Below are 16,925 nucleotides of genomic sequence, written 5' to 3'. Positions count from 1 at the left end.
TGGTGTATAACACTGGAATGTGTGGGGAAATGATGGTAGTGGATTCAGTGTTTCTTTAGGAGTTACAATCATTTGGATTCTACGTTCCCAGTGTCTTTGAATTCAGGCTTTATTCCCAGTATACTGTTAATGGAAAGTGGTGAAACTTTTAAAGATGTAGGCAAGCTGGTGACCAGGCTTTCTCATTCCCTTTTGGTGCCTGGTTTATGAAAGAGGCAGTTCTGTTTGACCACACACTTTTGTCATGATATGGTGCCTTGCTGAAGTCTCAAAAGCAATGAGAAAAATAGACCATGGACTGATACATTGAAAGTGAGCCAAATAAACTTTTACTCTTTATGAGGCATTGCAGGTGTTTGCTATAATGACAAAAAGCTGACTAATACAGAGCTAATGAAATGTCCTGAACTTAACAGTGCTAGTGGTTACACAGCTCTGTTAATATATTAAAGCCATTGAATTGTTCCCTTTAAATGGATGAATTTTATCATTTGTGGACTCTATCACTAAAAATGTAATTAATGTTCCTATCTTACAAATTGCTTAATATGTGAATATTCAATCCTCTAACCCCAAGAAAATACTGTTGTTAGAAAGTGAAATGATTTTACTGAGGAATTTAAAAGTAGAATCCTAGCCATACTCATCTTGAAAATGTACCTTCTTTTGATTATATATTTTTCTCCAAGCTTCTTATGACTATTTAATTTTCAGCTTTGCTTACTCAGTAGGAGGGCCTTGGCAAGGAACATATCATGGATGAGCATTATGGAAATGACTATTTTGAAATATAGCAAAAATATTTTTGCAAGATGCTTTTCAGACCCAAATTCATTCTCGTGTATAAATAAATAACTTCATGTTATCATATAAAATTTCTTTTTGGTTCAGACTAGGAAATCTGCAGCAAAAATTGCTGCCTATACTTTAGAATTATAAGATCACTTAAAAAAGCAAGCATTTTTTTACTTATAATAAAAGTACTATATGCCACAATTAATATAGTTATGTCAGTTCTATTAAAGCATATGGATAAAAGACGTTTTCCCTTTCCTTAAATGCTACTAATTTAAGCAAATGAGTTGATTTAAAAAGTAGAGTTGTAAAAAAGGTGAATTTGGAAGATTTATGATTAAAATACCAAGTTACAAGTGAAGTTACCATGAAAATTCATCTCTACATCTTGGGACAATGCTGAAAATTACATGGGTACACATAATAGAAAATTGACTATTGGAAAAGAAGTATGATAAGGGAAGGATCAATAAAAGTATTACATTGATACAAATATATAATTGGGAGGTTAAACTGTGCAGATAAAATGTTATGGTTCAATGATTTCATTCAGTTTTGAAAAATACTGTGGTGAACGAATACATCATTGTATTTCTTGGTGGATCATCCACAGTCCTCCACGACTTAATCTACACTTATTTATCACCTCTTTTTCTTGTACTAACAGCAACAGCTGTCATACCAATGTTAACCACAGCACTATTAGTAGTTACATGGAACTTCCTATATGCCAAGAGCAGTTTAGAACTCTGCAGCAGGCCGTATTTAATCATTCCTTATCAAAACTGAGGTGACGAGTGCTGTTATCCTCATTTACCGAATAAGCAAAATAGAAGTGTACAAAGAGGAGCTGAACTTAGGTTAAACTGGTAGTAAACACTGAATGGAAGTTGAAATCCATGGCTTCTGAGAATTTCGCAGTATATGGAAGTATTTACAGAACCATGAGCGTGTCTCATTATTTCATACCTACACAAGGTTTCATTCTGCTTGTAATGCTCTTCTTTATTGTTCCCTTGATAGACTCTAAAGCATTCATCCTGCAAGATCAAATATCATGGGCATTCTCTCTGTTAAGCTTTCTCTTCATCAACCAAGCAGAGTTGATGAGACTGTCCTTTATACTCCCTTTGGTCTTGGTCAAAACTGCTAATCTTCCCTTAACCCACTGTAGTGCAATCATTCATGTGCACGTCTGTATGGAATATAAGGAGCATACAACATATGTTGTTAAGTGAATGAAGAAATGAATAAATGAGTGTCCTGAAAACATGAAATACCACATTCTCATAACTGGAAATATTAGTTTAGTACTGCACTCATTAAAATTGATAATGTTAGTTTAAATTTTAAGGAAGGTAATGGTTAATTTACCAAAGTAATCTCAGAAAGGGTCTCAGAAATTTATGTTACTGGTGTTTAATTTATTAGCATAGTTTACTGGATTTTGTTACAAATATTCTCTTTATCACCTTGTCTATTTTTCTACTTAACATAGTGTCAAATACTTACTAGGAACATGGATTAAAGATAAGAGCATTTCAAACTGGAGATAACAAAGGTGTATGGCACCCTTCTATGAAAAAGAAGTTTTCAATTTGATTGACCTTTGTTTATTTAGAATTAAAACATCTGTGGGTTTAAATAGAAGAATATAAGCACGGCTCAAAATTTATCTTTCTTGAGGCAAAAAATTTTTCAGGGGGATGATTTTTACACATGAAATTTGCTGTAATTATAGTGTAGGGTGTCCAGAAGAGAGGGGCAATGATGATGATAGAATGGGAACTCAGCTGGATCCTGGTAAGTGTCTCCTTTGTTTTCTTTTCTGTGAGTTCCAGGAAGGAAAGTAGCAAATACGACCAGAAAAGGCTATTCCAGCAAAACACTTTCACTGATGGGCTTCTCCTTTGTGGGCTTTTACCCAAGATAATTTCTGCTTTTGATTTACAGTGCTGCCTCTTTCCAGAATCACAGAGTTGTAGTCAACCAAAGTCAAGCAGTATGCAGGATCTTAATATCAACAGAGCTTCTTTAAAGAGCTTTTGTTCACTGGGAGGTCAGAAGGGGACACTTTTGCAATTACATTTATTTGCTTTTAGGGTGGCATGTGCCAGGGCACACATATGGAAGTCAGAGGACAGTTTGTGGTGGGCTTTTTTTTTTTTTTTTTTTTTACCCTTTGTGGGTAAAAATTAAAACCAGTAGAAATACCTGAAATTCTACAGTTTATATGAATGACCAGGCTGATAGATCTTTGAGTGTATGAAAAAGGCTGAAATGAGAATAAAATTAAGTATTTTTACCACTTAGTTTTGGAAAGTGCCCTCATGAGAGTGTCTGAAAAGATGAGTGTGCCACATGGAAGCAGAATGGATTAACTAACATGAGCAGATGGACACCAATGTAATCACAAGAGATGGTGAGTTGAGGAAAAGAAAGGCATGATTTGTGTTATTTAGGTGCTTCTTGGAGTCTGATGACTTGATGATATCACCAATTGCTATAACAATAATGTGTGTGAAGAGATCCTATTTCTCTATTACCTTCCTTACTAGTCTACCAATACTATTTATTGTGTAATTTCAGGAAAAGATTATATTTTTTCTAGCTGCATTAGTGCAATCTATTAAAATGGCTCAAGCAGATTTACTTACATAGCTATAGTGATACCCCTTTGCACAATTGCATATTTTCCTGTTCTGTCACTGATTTCCTACTTCTAGCACTCTTTTTCTGTAATAGAAGGAATTATTCATATTTCGCTCTGAAAACTTAACTGTAAAAGGCTCAGGAGGTAGTCAGTCACATAATCACTCAGTGAAAGTCATGCAATTGATAGCTTAGCTGAAATATTGTCCTTAACTTGTCCAACTTTATGTTCCCAGTCAAATTCTAGCCTGGCCCCCTTCACGGTCCTGTATATTACTCTCTCAGTTAGAGGAATGATAGCAGGCCCAGAAATGAAATCCAGAGACCTGATTATCAAGCCTCCCCTCATCTTTTCTTTCTGAAATTCCATATTCAGTCCGCATATTGCCCATTCAATGAACAATAAAAACTGTTTAGTTAGGCTCATCTCTTCTGCCCCTTCTCTGAGCTGACAGAATTATCTCATCCTTTGATGACTGAAACAAGCTCTCCTAAGTGTTTTCTCTGAATCTGCTGATACATACCACAAACTTCTCTATACTGACACAGAAAATTGTTTTCAAAATAGAGTTGGATCATGCAAGGGATGTCTGTGCTCTCTTCCCCCATCTTTGAACACATGAATGCATTTCTATGTCTTTTAGGATTAGCAATGTATTCCCGAAGTGACATGGAAATGTGAGGGTTAGCCTTCCCCTTCTTCCTCTCCATCACTCATCCAGGTCCCTCCTCCTAGCCTTCTTTCCCATCACCTTGGTGAGTGTTCCTTGTTGCCTCTTAGAATTTCTGCATGTGCTGTTTTCTTTTGCCCATGTATTCTACCCTCACACACACACACATGAGCATCAGCGTTAAATCCTGCCTTCAGATTTCAGTTGTCACCATTTCCTGAGGCTAGCACCCATGATTGTGTACCAGTACCTTGTGCCTCATTTGATGTTTTCCTTTTATCATAATTCTCTGATCATACATTTTGACTTATATTTGTGTTTGATCTATCTAACTTCCAACCTAAATTCCCTAACTATAGAGAAATAACTATTGTCATGATTACATTGTATATAACTATATTTTAATATCATCTGTAGTTAGATGAAATAATTTAATGATCAAATCACAGTTTCTTTACTACAGATGAGACTCCACAAGAATTATTTTTCTCCCTTTACTGTTTATATCCCTGCATCTTTCTGATCAGAATGCTACTTTTTTCATTGTTTTTTCAGTACAAGGACTTTAAAAAATATATTTTATTTATTATTTATTTTATGTGTATGAGTATATTGCCTGCATGTAGGTAAGTGCACCCGCGTTGTGCAATGCCTGCCGAGGACAGAAGAGGCTGTCGGATACCCTGGAACTGGAATTACAGACAGTTTTTAGTTGCCATGTGGGTTCTGGGATTCGAATCCAGGTCAGTGTTCTCAACTACTGAGCCATTTCTCTGGCCCCCACAAGGACTTTTTTAAAATGCTGACTCTCCTTTTATGATGTCTTTAAAAGACTAAAGTACACTGCCCAATAATCTTTTCAATTTGTAAAGTTGGCCAAAGATAAGAAACAAATATAAGTACTATGATATTTTAAGTTATCAGTAATTAAAACCCACCGATAGCCTATCTTTATTATCTTATTTGTTTGTATGCAAATGATAAAAGTATAGGTGAACTATAGTATCATTTTAAGATTGTGCAGTCAACATTCTTCATTCAGCAACAGGAGAGTAAAAAACAGTTGCAATTTATAAAAGGATAATGACTCTTTTTCTTACATTTTCATTTTGCTAGGATGCTGAAAATACAAATAGTACTTCGTCACCATGATCTGTCAATCTATGGCACCGATGAAATAAATGGGGACTATGATTCTTTCCCTATGTGTTAAGGCTACTTTTATGGGTGTTGAACCATTATTAAGAGAATTGGATGTATTTTCCTGTTGATTTGTTTTTTCTCAATAAGTCTATTACATGAACGCTACTTAATATTTGATAAGAGGTTTGGGGATGATAAGTACCAAAGCTCAGCCTGGGCTGGAATTTTCCTAGCTTGAATTTTGTGTGGGTGGCTGTCATGTTACTTTAGAAAGAAGTTATTATATCTGACAGGGTATCTCTGTTTATTTGATCAGATATTAATTTTTCATAATCTCCAAAGGAAAAGGGTATAATCTCAACTCATTATGAGAAGCTATTAGTACAAAAGAGCTTTTATCAACATAAAGAATCATAGCAGTTTTCTCAAAGATAAGGACAACCATTTCCCAAAGGTTTTTATTGATTTCATTTATATTATATAAAAATATGCTGTCATATTTTGTTATGAATATTAGGGGAAACATAGTTGATAGAATATGATCATTTTGTAAACATACTATTTCAGCTCATGTAGCCTTGTAATATACAAAAAAGATACCAAATTTTTATATGACAGATTTGACTAGAAAACCCTTTTTTTAAAATATGGAGTAACTTCATTTTTAACATTCAGCCAGTTAATTTTTGTATTATTGCTGATAATGCCTTCATAAAAAATCATTTGCTGTACAAATCTATGTTAATTTTGTCATATAATAATGCCAGGTACCATAATATCTAGGGTGTAGAAATCCAGGAGAAATAGGATTTTACATGTAAGGCCTTACAAATTCTAGAATCTGATAAAATTGTGCTTAATATTTTGCTGCATCTAACTGCTGCCAGTACCAAATGATTTCATTTTTTGAAACCCTAGTTTCTTATGAAATGGAGATACTAATAATGTCAAGTATAAGGGACTTTTATAACATATACATAAGTCCTGATAATCATTTTCCATATTCTTAAAATATATTAGGAATCAATAAATATCAGTCTCAATATTGCTGTCATTTTCAGACTTATTTATCACATACAGATTTAAAAGTATCTTAAGGAATGTAAGGGAAAGTACCTTTAATCAGTAGGCTTTTGGTTTCCTTCCCATATTTATAGAATCATTCTAAAGAGTGAATTGAAGGAAGAATAGAATCATTGCTATCAGAAAGGTGTTAGGTGTTCTTTCTTTCTTTTTTATTTTTTTAACATTTACAAAAACTTTATTGAGAATTTCATACATGCATGTAAGGTGTTTTGCTCAAATCCATGCCCACTCCCTCCCCTCCAACATTCCCCCCTCTGAAAAGGTAACCCTAAAATCTTTTAAGGATTAGATAATAGCTCCTAAATACTTTTGACATTTTTGGCCTTTGGTATAGGGCATGTTTCTAACATACCCAAGGACCTTTTGCCTTTTAGTCAAGAAACTGGCTATATTTCTTTGGGGCCTTTTTACCTTAACTGCCTAGCCAATTCCTACGTTCTATTCTTATCACACCATCCTCTGAAGGGTTTACCCAAATTGTTAATAGGGAGTAGGGACACCGACTGCTCTGGCTTCTTCCATGATGAACAGGGACGCAGGGTGAGGCAGTTGGAGTACCCCTTCAGTGGGTCTATCTAAAGACTCCCAAATTGCATAATTGTCTTCTGCCTGACAGCCTTGAATCATGAATAGGAGATGTGAAGGAGAAGTAAATGCAAGAGTAATTGGCATTACAAGTTCTGGACAGGGAACTAGAAAAAAGTCAGAACAGGGCAATTTTCAAATGTTCATATGAGAGTCCATTGCAGTTTTTGACAAGGGCTTCCAAAAGCTTCCCTCTATTGGGTTCTTTTTTGTTTTTCTTTGGTCTTCCAAGGCTCTACTAGTTGGCTGGGAAGAGTGGCTGGATACTCAGGTGAGGGTCCAGTGACCCTGCTTGGCACTCCTTTAATGCATGAACACAACTGTCAACAAGCTCAGGCCAGCCAAAGTTGTGATGATGGTAGCTATTTCATGCCGAAGGGACTACTGTATAGCATCATCTTATTAAAAGGACATGGAATTTAAAAGGATTTGGTGCTAGGAGCCACATATGAGGGAGAATATATGTCATTTGTTTTTCTGTTCTTTAAAGATCAAGTAGGATTACAAAACCTCATATAAAATGAAGTAGTGTTTATTACATATCATTTTTTTTAGGTTACATGCTGTTGAGAGAAATAATAACTGAGAAAAATCACAATATCATAAAAGGATTGATAGTCCATCTTTACACAGAGTTATTTGTAAGGGTAAAATAAGGAACTGGTAAGAGGGTAGTGAAAGGAGAGATTAGGTGGTAAGCACAGGGACAGAGGAATCAAAGACTGGGAAGGGCTGAGCACTACAAGTCATCTAAATCTACTGCACAGGGTTCTTTAGAAATAGCTAATCTTGGTCATTAGTTTCTTGTTCCAACTGTGTCACTATTAATCCATCTGCACTTCAGCTGAAATAATGGGACTACTTGCTTGTTATAGTGATTTTAAATTTTTTTCTTTCAATGTTCCAAAGCTTAAATTAATGGAACAATTCAAATGTTCTGCTTAACTAAAAGCCATATTTTAATAAAAAATACTCTTCAAATTTTCTAAGCAACGATAAGGAAACACATGCCTCTTGCTACAAATCAAGACATTATACCTGACACTATTATCAGGGTAAGAATCTGCGGCTAAACAAATCACAGACCAAGGGGAGAATATAGTGCTATCATTCTACTAAGTAGACATAGTACTAAACTGATTCACAATGTCTTATTGTTATACCCATAGATAAGTATGTCTCTCAACTCTCACCAGAGAAAGTGGTTCTTGCAGTAAATGGTAATTAACATAGAAACTCACAAATGGTTAATGTGTAGAAAATAAGAGACTGCAGGGTGCTCAGCCCTAAATGGGACATCTATATTGTTTCCACTCCTCCCAAGGCTTAGGGATCATTGCGGAAGATGGGAAGGGATGATTGTAAGAGCTAGAGGTGGTAGATGAAAATAAGGAAACTGTTGTCTGGCCACAACAGGGTAGTTGCTCTTATGAACCCACTGCTTATGACAACATGGAGAAGACTTGTGCAAACCCAGCCCAGACAGGGTCTCAGTAAGGTTGGGGGAGATAGGCAGGAAGCCCTTAATTAGGGATCTATTGGCAATTGACAGATGCTAGGAAAGGGAGTCACTTCTTACACATGGAACACTAGTAGGTTGATCAGATTCCAAGGGGATAGAGTCACACTCAAGAGCACTTGGGAAAGACAGATTAGACTAGAAAAACCTTTTTTTTTTTTTTTTTTTCATTTTTGAGACAAAGTTTCCCTGTAACCTCAGTTGGCCTGGCACTTGCTATATAGACCTTGTTCTCTACCTGCTTCTGCCTCCTGAGTGCTGGGATAAAGGCATGTTCCACCACGCTGGCTAGAAAAGCCTTTTTAAAAAAGACAAATAGTAGGGGCTGGAGAGATGGCTCAGCTGTTAAGAGCACTGACTGCTCTTGCAGAGGACCTGAGTTCAATTCCTAGCACCCACATGGCAGCTATGAACCATCCTTAACTCCAGTTCCAGAGGAATCTGAAGCCCTCTTCTGACTTCTGTGGCATTGCATGACAATGGTGCACTCATGTACATGCAGGTGATATACTCATACACATTAAAAAACAAAGAAAAATAGTAATAGAAGATGTGTACTAGGGGAATAGGGTGAAGGTGGAGAGGGAGGAGGGAGTATGAATGTGATCAAAATACAGTGTATAAAATTGTGGAATCAATAAAAAATAAATGAAAACAATAGCTTTATAAGAGGTGATGAGTGTTTCTGTGAGAAGGCTTACTTACCTTCTGCTGTTTATGGCATGATTCACTTCAGAGCAGCACTGTCATCCTTAGAAATAAGTTCAGTTTTTGACAAACATTTATGGACCATTTACACATTCTATGTAACATACTATAAAACTTCATTTGATATGGTTGTTCCCCCACAAGCATGCCATACTGTCTATATCAGCACCATTTCCTACTTTATTGTCTTTGTTAGTGTGACTTATCCCTGTGGTGATGATCCTCTCCCGGGTATATGGATACATTGTTAGTGAAACCTTCTGACAAAGATTCAACTATTTCAAAAGAAATCACCAATATACAATTTGGATCATAACTTATTGTGTGTGTGTGTGTGTGTGTGTGTGTGTGTGTGTGTGTGCGTGCACAGAGGACAATTTGAGTGTCTTTCCTCAGGCATCATTTACCTTTTTTTTTTTTTTCAGACTATTTTTCACTGACTTGGGATTCGCCAAGTAGTTTACACTGACAAAGAGTCCCAAGGATCCACCCCTCTCTTACTTTCTAGCACTGGGATTCAAAATGCACCTGCACCACTATACCTGGCTTTTGAAAATCTAGGTACTGGAATGGGTGCAGGAGAGATGGCTCAGCAGTTAAGAGCACTAGCTTCTCTTAAACAGGACCCAGGTTTGGTTCCCAGCACCCACATGGTGGCTAACAACCATCTCTAAGCTCCAATTCCACAGGATTTAACACCTTCTGACTTCTGTTGGCAGTGCACAACCCGAGTACACTAAAATACATGCAAGCAAAACACTCATACACATAAAATTAAAGTTAAAATAATGGGTACTGGAGAACAAACTCAGAGCTTAATGCTTGTAGGGCAAGCTGTTTACTGACTGTTATCTCCCCAGGCCCCTAATGTATTTTTAAATCGTTTATGGTTTGAAATACAAGTGGTTCTTTTATTATGTGTGCATGCATATGTATGTGTATCCTGTCTATATTTATGCATGTTTGCATGTTTACATGTGAGTGGATGCATGTGTGTTGTGCTGTGTGTGTGTGTGTGTGTGTGTGTGTGTGTGCATGGCATGCATACAGAGGTCCAAGGATTATGTTTGCTGTCTTTCTCAATTGCCTTATACTGATACATTGAGATAGAGTCTCATAAAATCTACAGCTAAAATAATCAGCTAGTCTAGTTGGCCAGAGATTTCCTGTCTCTGCTTCACTGCATGCTGAGACTCCAGGTAGGCTGCCACTGCTCCTGCCACCTGGCATTCATTCATTTTGAGTTTTATCTACATTTTCCAGATTAGTGCTATTGAGATTCTTCTTCATATTTCTGGGCCATATATATTTCTTTAAAAAATGTCCATTCAATGCTGGGCATCGTGGCACACGTCTTTAATCACAGCAATTGGGAAGCAGAGGCAGGCAGATCTCTGAGAGGTTGAGGTCAGCCCAGTCTACAAAGTGAGTTCCAGGCCAGATGGGGTTACAGGGAGACCCTGACTCAAACAAACAAACAAACAAAATGTCCATTTAGATTTTAAAAATCAGCTTATTCCTTTTCTTACTATTGAGTAGTTTGCATTCTTATATATTTTGACATTAACTTTATTAGGTGTATGGTTTACACCTAATATCCATATATTCCCATTTTATCCCCAACTATCATCTTCATTGTCTTCTAACTCTGTTGTTTCCTTTGCTGTGCAGAAACTTTAACTCAAAGTAATGTCATTTGACTATTTTTGCCTTTGTTGCTTGTAGTTGGGGGAAAGCACACAAAAACAATCATTGCTGAGCATTTGTGCTTCTGTATCAGTCATTGGCTGCAGCTGCTGAGGAGTAGGCCCACATCTGGGGAAGACAGCTCCATTTAAAGGATTTCAGAAAAATTTCCAGGGGAACTCAGCAGTGAGAAGTCTACCACATACACTATCAGTGAGGTAGAGCATCTTCATTCTAAAGGAGGAATCCTGGTAAAACATCTCTTCATCCACTGCATTCACTCTTCTGTTTCTAGTTTGGACAAACCAAAGCTCTGACTGATTCTGATAGATTCTGATCCCAACCTATAAGCCTAGCCATCTGTCAGTGTTCACAGAAATTTAGATATGAGCATGCTGAGATTAATAATGGTATCCAATCTGAACCTTGAATCTATTCAATTTTCTTTAATCCATCTTTTCCCAAAAAGCCTTTTACTAAAGATTGTAGGACACTTGCCGGGAGAGATGTTAAATCAATAATTTGTTTTATTTTTAGATAATGATAACTTGTACAGACTCTATGCTTTGTTGGAAAGCTTCTTGAATATATGTCATTTTAAGATAGTAATATGAAATCATGTAGTCAGATTTTCAGTAGTGTTCTAAAGATTTCATGAAACCTAAAAATCATGGAGCTGGGTTAGGAATGCAGTTCAGTTGATAGAGTGCTTGTCTAGTATGCACTGAGCTCTGGGTTTGATCACTGGCACTCTATGTGCCAGGAATGATGGTATATTCTTATAATCCCAGAATTTAAGAGATAGAGGCAGGGGATCATGAATTCAAGGTCATTCACTGTCACATAGTAAGTTTGAGGCTACGCTGGGATACATGGGAGAAAAGAAAAAAATCATGGTTTGTGGAGTCAGAGTACCTACCTGGATTTGTATTTAGGTTTCTTTACTTAGTAGTATGAATTTTGAATGAAGTTTATCATTTTTAAAAAGGTCATAATATAATAACTATTTCCTGAGGCTAGTTAAAGGTAAAATAGGATTTTCTGTGGAAAATGTTTTCTTATGTGATTTTCTCAATAAATACTGGCTGTTATCTTCTGAATAAGTTTGCCATTGCTATAAAATAGCTGCAAAACAAGAAACACAGAGAAATGAAATACAGTAATAATAAATAATTACCTCATACAGTCAGATGATTGTAATACAGCCAATCTAGGGTAGGCTTAGTGGAGTGCTCTGCCTTTTTAGATAGGTCTCCTCAAAAATTGTGGGGCAATGGTGCTCCATGTATTTCTTATCTTCTTCCAGAAACCGGAGACTATGGCTGCACTTGAATTTTTCATGTATATGGCAAAAACACAAGAGAGTCAGCCTAACTCCCTGAGTGATTCTCAAGGCTTTGGTTCCATTATACTTAACCAGTTTTTCTGGGGCAAGGTTATGCCACTGATTCATCTGGGGAAATTGAAAAGCCACTTAACAGAAGTATTAGGTATAGAGAAAGAATTAGGAAAATGAGGATACTCACATATCTTTGCTGCTAAATCTCCCTGGACCGGTCTGCTTTCAATCTTTATTCCAGCATAATTCAGCCTGTTCTTCCACCTCCAAGCTCTGTGTCTCTCTCATCCCTTGCACTGTGCTCCCTTGTATTCACAGTTGCTTCTAGCTTTCCAAAAGCTTTTCCTACATGATTCCCTTTAAGTGAGATTCATCTTTCTCCCAATGATGTAAATTCATTTATGAATTTCTCAGACTCTTCTTGGCACTCATTTGATGGCATATTTGCACTGTATTCTTTATGTTGTTCATCTCTCTTTTCAAGACAATCATTCTCTGTCAGTGGTTTTCTTATGACTCCAATTGTGTTTATCTCTTTTCAACACAGCATATCAAATACACTTTGCTCCCTGGCAACATCAGAGTTTCAAGATCACCCCCTTACATTATGATACTTTTGACCTTACACTTTCCTATAATTATTTTCTAAGTTACATAATTGAGAATTATTCTATTTTTTTCTTATTTCTCGGGTTCCTCTGATTCATGTGTTGGAATGTTTCTTACTCTCATTCTATAAATGTAGACTATCATTAAAGTTTTGTGTTTAGTATTCAAACAATCATTTTTCACCGATATACATCTGTGTTCTCATAGGTTAAACTATCAGATCTAAGTAAATAGTCTCAGATCATTTTCTTCCACACTCCTAAGATAAAATACCGAACTTTTAGCAACAGCCTACAGGAATGCTCATCACTGCCCACAACTGATCTACATTTATTTTAATGACTTCTGTTTTCTGTATTGGTATCTTAATCATCTTAGGATCCAGGAACAAAATATCATAAATTCAACTTAATTCAATATATTTTCATATATTTAGTTCTTTATGCTCTAATTTAATTAAAGCTTTCTATATGCTTGAATGTGACAAGAAACTTAAGACAGTTTAGCAAACACCTATTAAGTGTCTATTCTAATATTTCAAGACCTCATGATATGAATATGAAGTGATACAATCCTTCAAGGACTTCTATTGATATTGCAGAAAACAAATATTTGGCCATAAAATACAGAATTAAGGGCTATTCTATTGACACATAAAGTTGTATGAGACCCTAAAATGTAAGAAATTGATTCTGATATAGGGAATTGTCACAGTCGCCTTCACAGAACAGGTGACATTTGAGCTATTTCTGAAGATGAGCCAGGCATATAGCATCCTTGACATTTAAAGGCTTACAGTCTACAAAATGCTTCAACTATGCCAACATCCATAATAGATGCTTACCTGCCCACAGGAACACTGACATGTTATAAAATACTCCTTTCCAGGATGCCAGTGCCTCAGAAAACCATGCCTAATTCTCCTATTCAAGCCTGCTTTGTTCTCAGTCTTGGCATCTCCTCTCAGACAGGCAGCTTTGGACATTTTCTTTCTTCTTATTCCCACTCTCGTTAAATGGATTTTAGTTTCTCTTTGGTTCCTGTTCTAAAGTAGCTGAAAAATACTTGTTCCTGGAAAAATAGCCTTTTTGAGATTCAGAGACCCTTGCTTACTCTGGTAAGGTACTGAGATAATTCTAGGAGTAATGAAAATGGGTAAATAATTATAGTTCAAAACAATATGGGAGACTGCATTAATATTACTTTTTCAGAATTCTAAAGATTTATAATTAGAATTATTAGTATTCTGTCTCCCCAGATAACTGAAAAGTTCCATTCTATTTTATTTCTTCTTTTTTTCTTTTTTTACATAAACATGTTTTTCTTCAACTAAGGGGATGGCTCAGTAGATAAATTGTTTGCCATACTAATGAGATGACATTTGGATACTTACAATCTGCACAAATGCTCTGAGGGCATGTCAGTCAATCAATAATCCCAGTACTTTGGAGACAGATGAACTAGTAACTTTTCTGATGCTGTGATAACACCCCATTGTAGAAGAGTTTATCTTATGGTTCCAAAAGGGCAAGAGTCCATCACAACGGAGAGGCATGGTGGCAAAAAGGGCTCTGAGGGCATGTCAGTCAATCAATAATCCCAGTACTTTGGAGACAGATGAACTAGTAACTTTTCTGATGCTGTAATAACACCCCATTGTAGAAGGAAGAGTTTATCTTATGGTTCCAAAAGGGCAAGAGTCCATCACAATGGAGAGGCATGGTGGCAAAAGGGCTTGGAGTAGGAACAGAAAGCAGAGCTCGCATTTTCAAGAAGGTACAGGAAGCAGAGTGAGACTGGAGATCCAGCAAGGCTTAAGAACCCTCTAAGCCCAACCCCAGTGATGCTATTCCTCTAGCATGGTCCCATTTTCTGACTTCCTAAAACTGCCACGGAGTGGGGAAAAATGTTCAAACACTTGGAGCCTATGGGTGAAATTCTTTTCAAACCACCACATTCTACTCCCTAACCCCCATAGAATCATGATCATATAAAATCCAAAATGCATTTAGTCTATCCTTAAAAGTCCCCAACCTTAATACTATTCAAAAGTCCATAGTCCAAAGTCTCTTCTCAGACTCAGGGAAATCTCTTCACTGTAAGCCCCTGTGAAATCAAAAGACAAATTACATACTCCCAACATATAGTGGAACCGAATACACATTACCATTCCAAATGGGTGGAATAGAGGCAAAATGAGGAAATACTGGGCCAAAACAAGACCAAAACCAGCAGGGAAACACCAAATACAGTACCTCTATCTCTGAATTCTGAGACTTTACTGCCTAAAGGACTTAGATGGCTCAGCCTTGCCAGCTATGCTGTATGAAACATATATCTCTCTTTTGGGCTGGTACTACTCCCTGCATTAAATGCTCCTTGAAAAATGTCTCACAGCTCTGGCATCATGAACTTCTTCTGAGGGTCTCCACTGCCAATCAGGCTTCACTTTCACAGCTTTACACAATGGCCTATCAGGGACTTTCTGATGTAGGGATGCCCTTGCTGCATGCTGCCTGGCCTTGGTGGCTCTTTGAAACTGTGGAGGAAGAAACAATGATCCCTTATCTTTTACATCTTTCATGCCTTTTAAGACAGCACCAGGTGAATAATACTGCCAAGTTTGACTGTAAGTTTAGGATGAATCCCAACTGCTTCATCCACTTTTGACTGTGTTTACAGTGCCACCTGAGAGTTCCCTTCTAATGAGAGGGCTTTAAGTCCAATTAGATAGCTGTGGATTATCCCCCAGATTGCAATGTCACTACTGCACCAATAGAGGTAGTTTGCTCTGCCAGTCATGGTTATTAGGCGTTAGGGCTGGAATGGACTACTTATTGATTTTTTCCCTTAGCAGCTATGAACTATGAGAACTAAACTTCAGGCAGAAGACTTCCAGGTCAGTCCCTGTTCCATTGCTCCAAGTCTTGTATATGAAATATGTTCCAACTTCAGCAGTAGGGCCTTATCTTCCAATTCTGGGAGATAACCAAGAGCTCTGTCAATAGCCTATGTTATTTTGGGAATCTCTTAGACCACTCTGGTCAACCACTCAAAGGGAGATCACATTTACCTCTGGATTCATCTCAACTCTCTCTCCTCCCTATCCAACCTTCCTCCTCCCACCTCCCTCCCCAGTTCAAGCATCTCTATTATTCCTTCCCTTTCCCCAATAGCACCCACTTCCTGCCATACCCCCTGTCTTGAGTTCCCACCTTCTCTACCATGGTCCCTGTATGTCCCTCCCTATCCTTTCCCAGCCTAACACTCCCACTTTCCCCACCTCCCCCTTGCTAACATCTGTTTCCTTCTATCCCCCTCTTTCAGGTTCTTTATTTTCTTTTACCTCCATGCTTCTTTTCCATTTTCCAGGCTCCTAGTGTTACATGAGAATATATACTCATATGTAAGGGATTGGTGCTACAATCCACAAATGAGGGAGAACATACCTCACTTGCTTTTCTGTGTTTATGTTACTTCTCTTAGTATAACAGTCTCTATGCTTATTATGGAGATGTTTAGATCTTTTATTTCTATATGTGCTTTTAAGAACATGTGGGGCCAGAGATAAGGACAACCTGCTTTAGATTTCTGTTGTTCTGGAACACTGAGAATGAGTTAGTCCCATTGCTTTATGCACACGAATGTGAGTCAGCATGATTCTATGATTTCGATAATAGAAATCTAGGCTTACTTCTGTCTCTGAGGGCATCTGGCCAGATATGAAAAGAAACAATGAATCACTACATGGGACCATAGGAGTCTAATATGGGGAATAAAGTCAAACCCAAAGTACCTATTAATGAAATGATAGGCTATCCTAAGATGCCTCGGAGTTCAAGTGAGGATTGGCTGGACAATGAGATGCTCTGTAGTTCAAGAGACAATACCAACAGTAATTGACCAGTGTAGAATGGTAAATAAGTTTTTCTGCTTCACTGGTTTTTGGATGTATTTCATATTAAAACAATGATATTTCTGGGCTTAGTCATAAAATAATTGCTATTTATTGAATTTTGTGAACTTGATACAATATATTTTATTATATTTAGACCCCCTCGCCTATCTTTATCCTTCTTAGATTTCATATACTCTGTCATATATATTAAGGTCTCTGGAGTCATAATGTATC

The sequence above is a fragment of the Nannospalax galili genome, unplaced genomic scaffold (assembly GCF_000622305.1).
Source record: "Nannospalax galili isolate Female #2095 unplaced genomic scaffold, S.galili_v1.0 scaffold524, whole genome shotgun sequence".
In the NCBI taxonomy this organism is placed as follows: Eukaryota; Metazoa; Chordata; class Mammalia; order Rodentia; family Spalacidae; genus Nannospalax; species Nannospalax galili.
Note: the sequence above shows the minus strand (reverse complement) of the source record.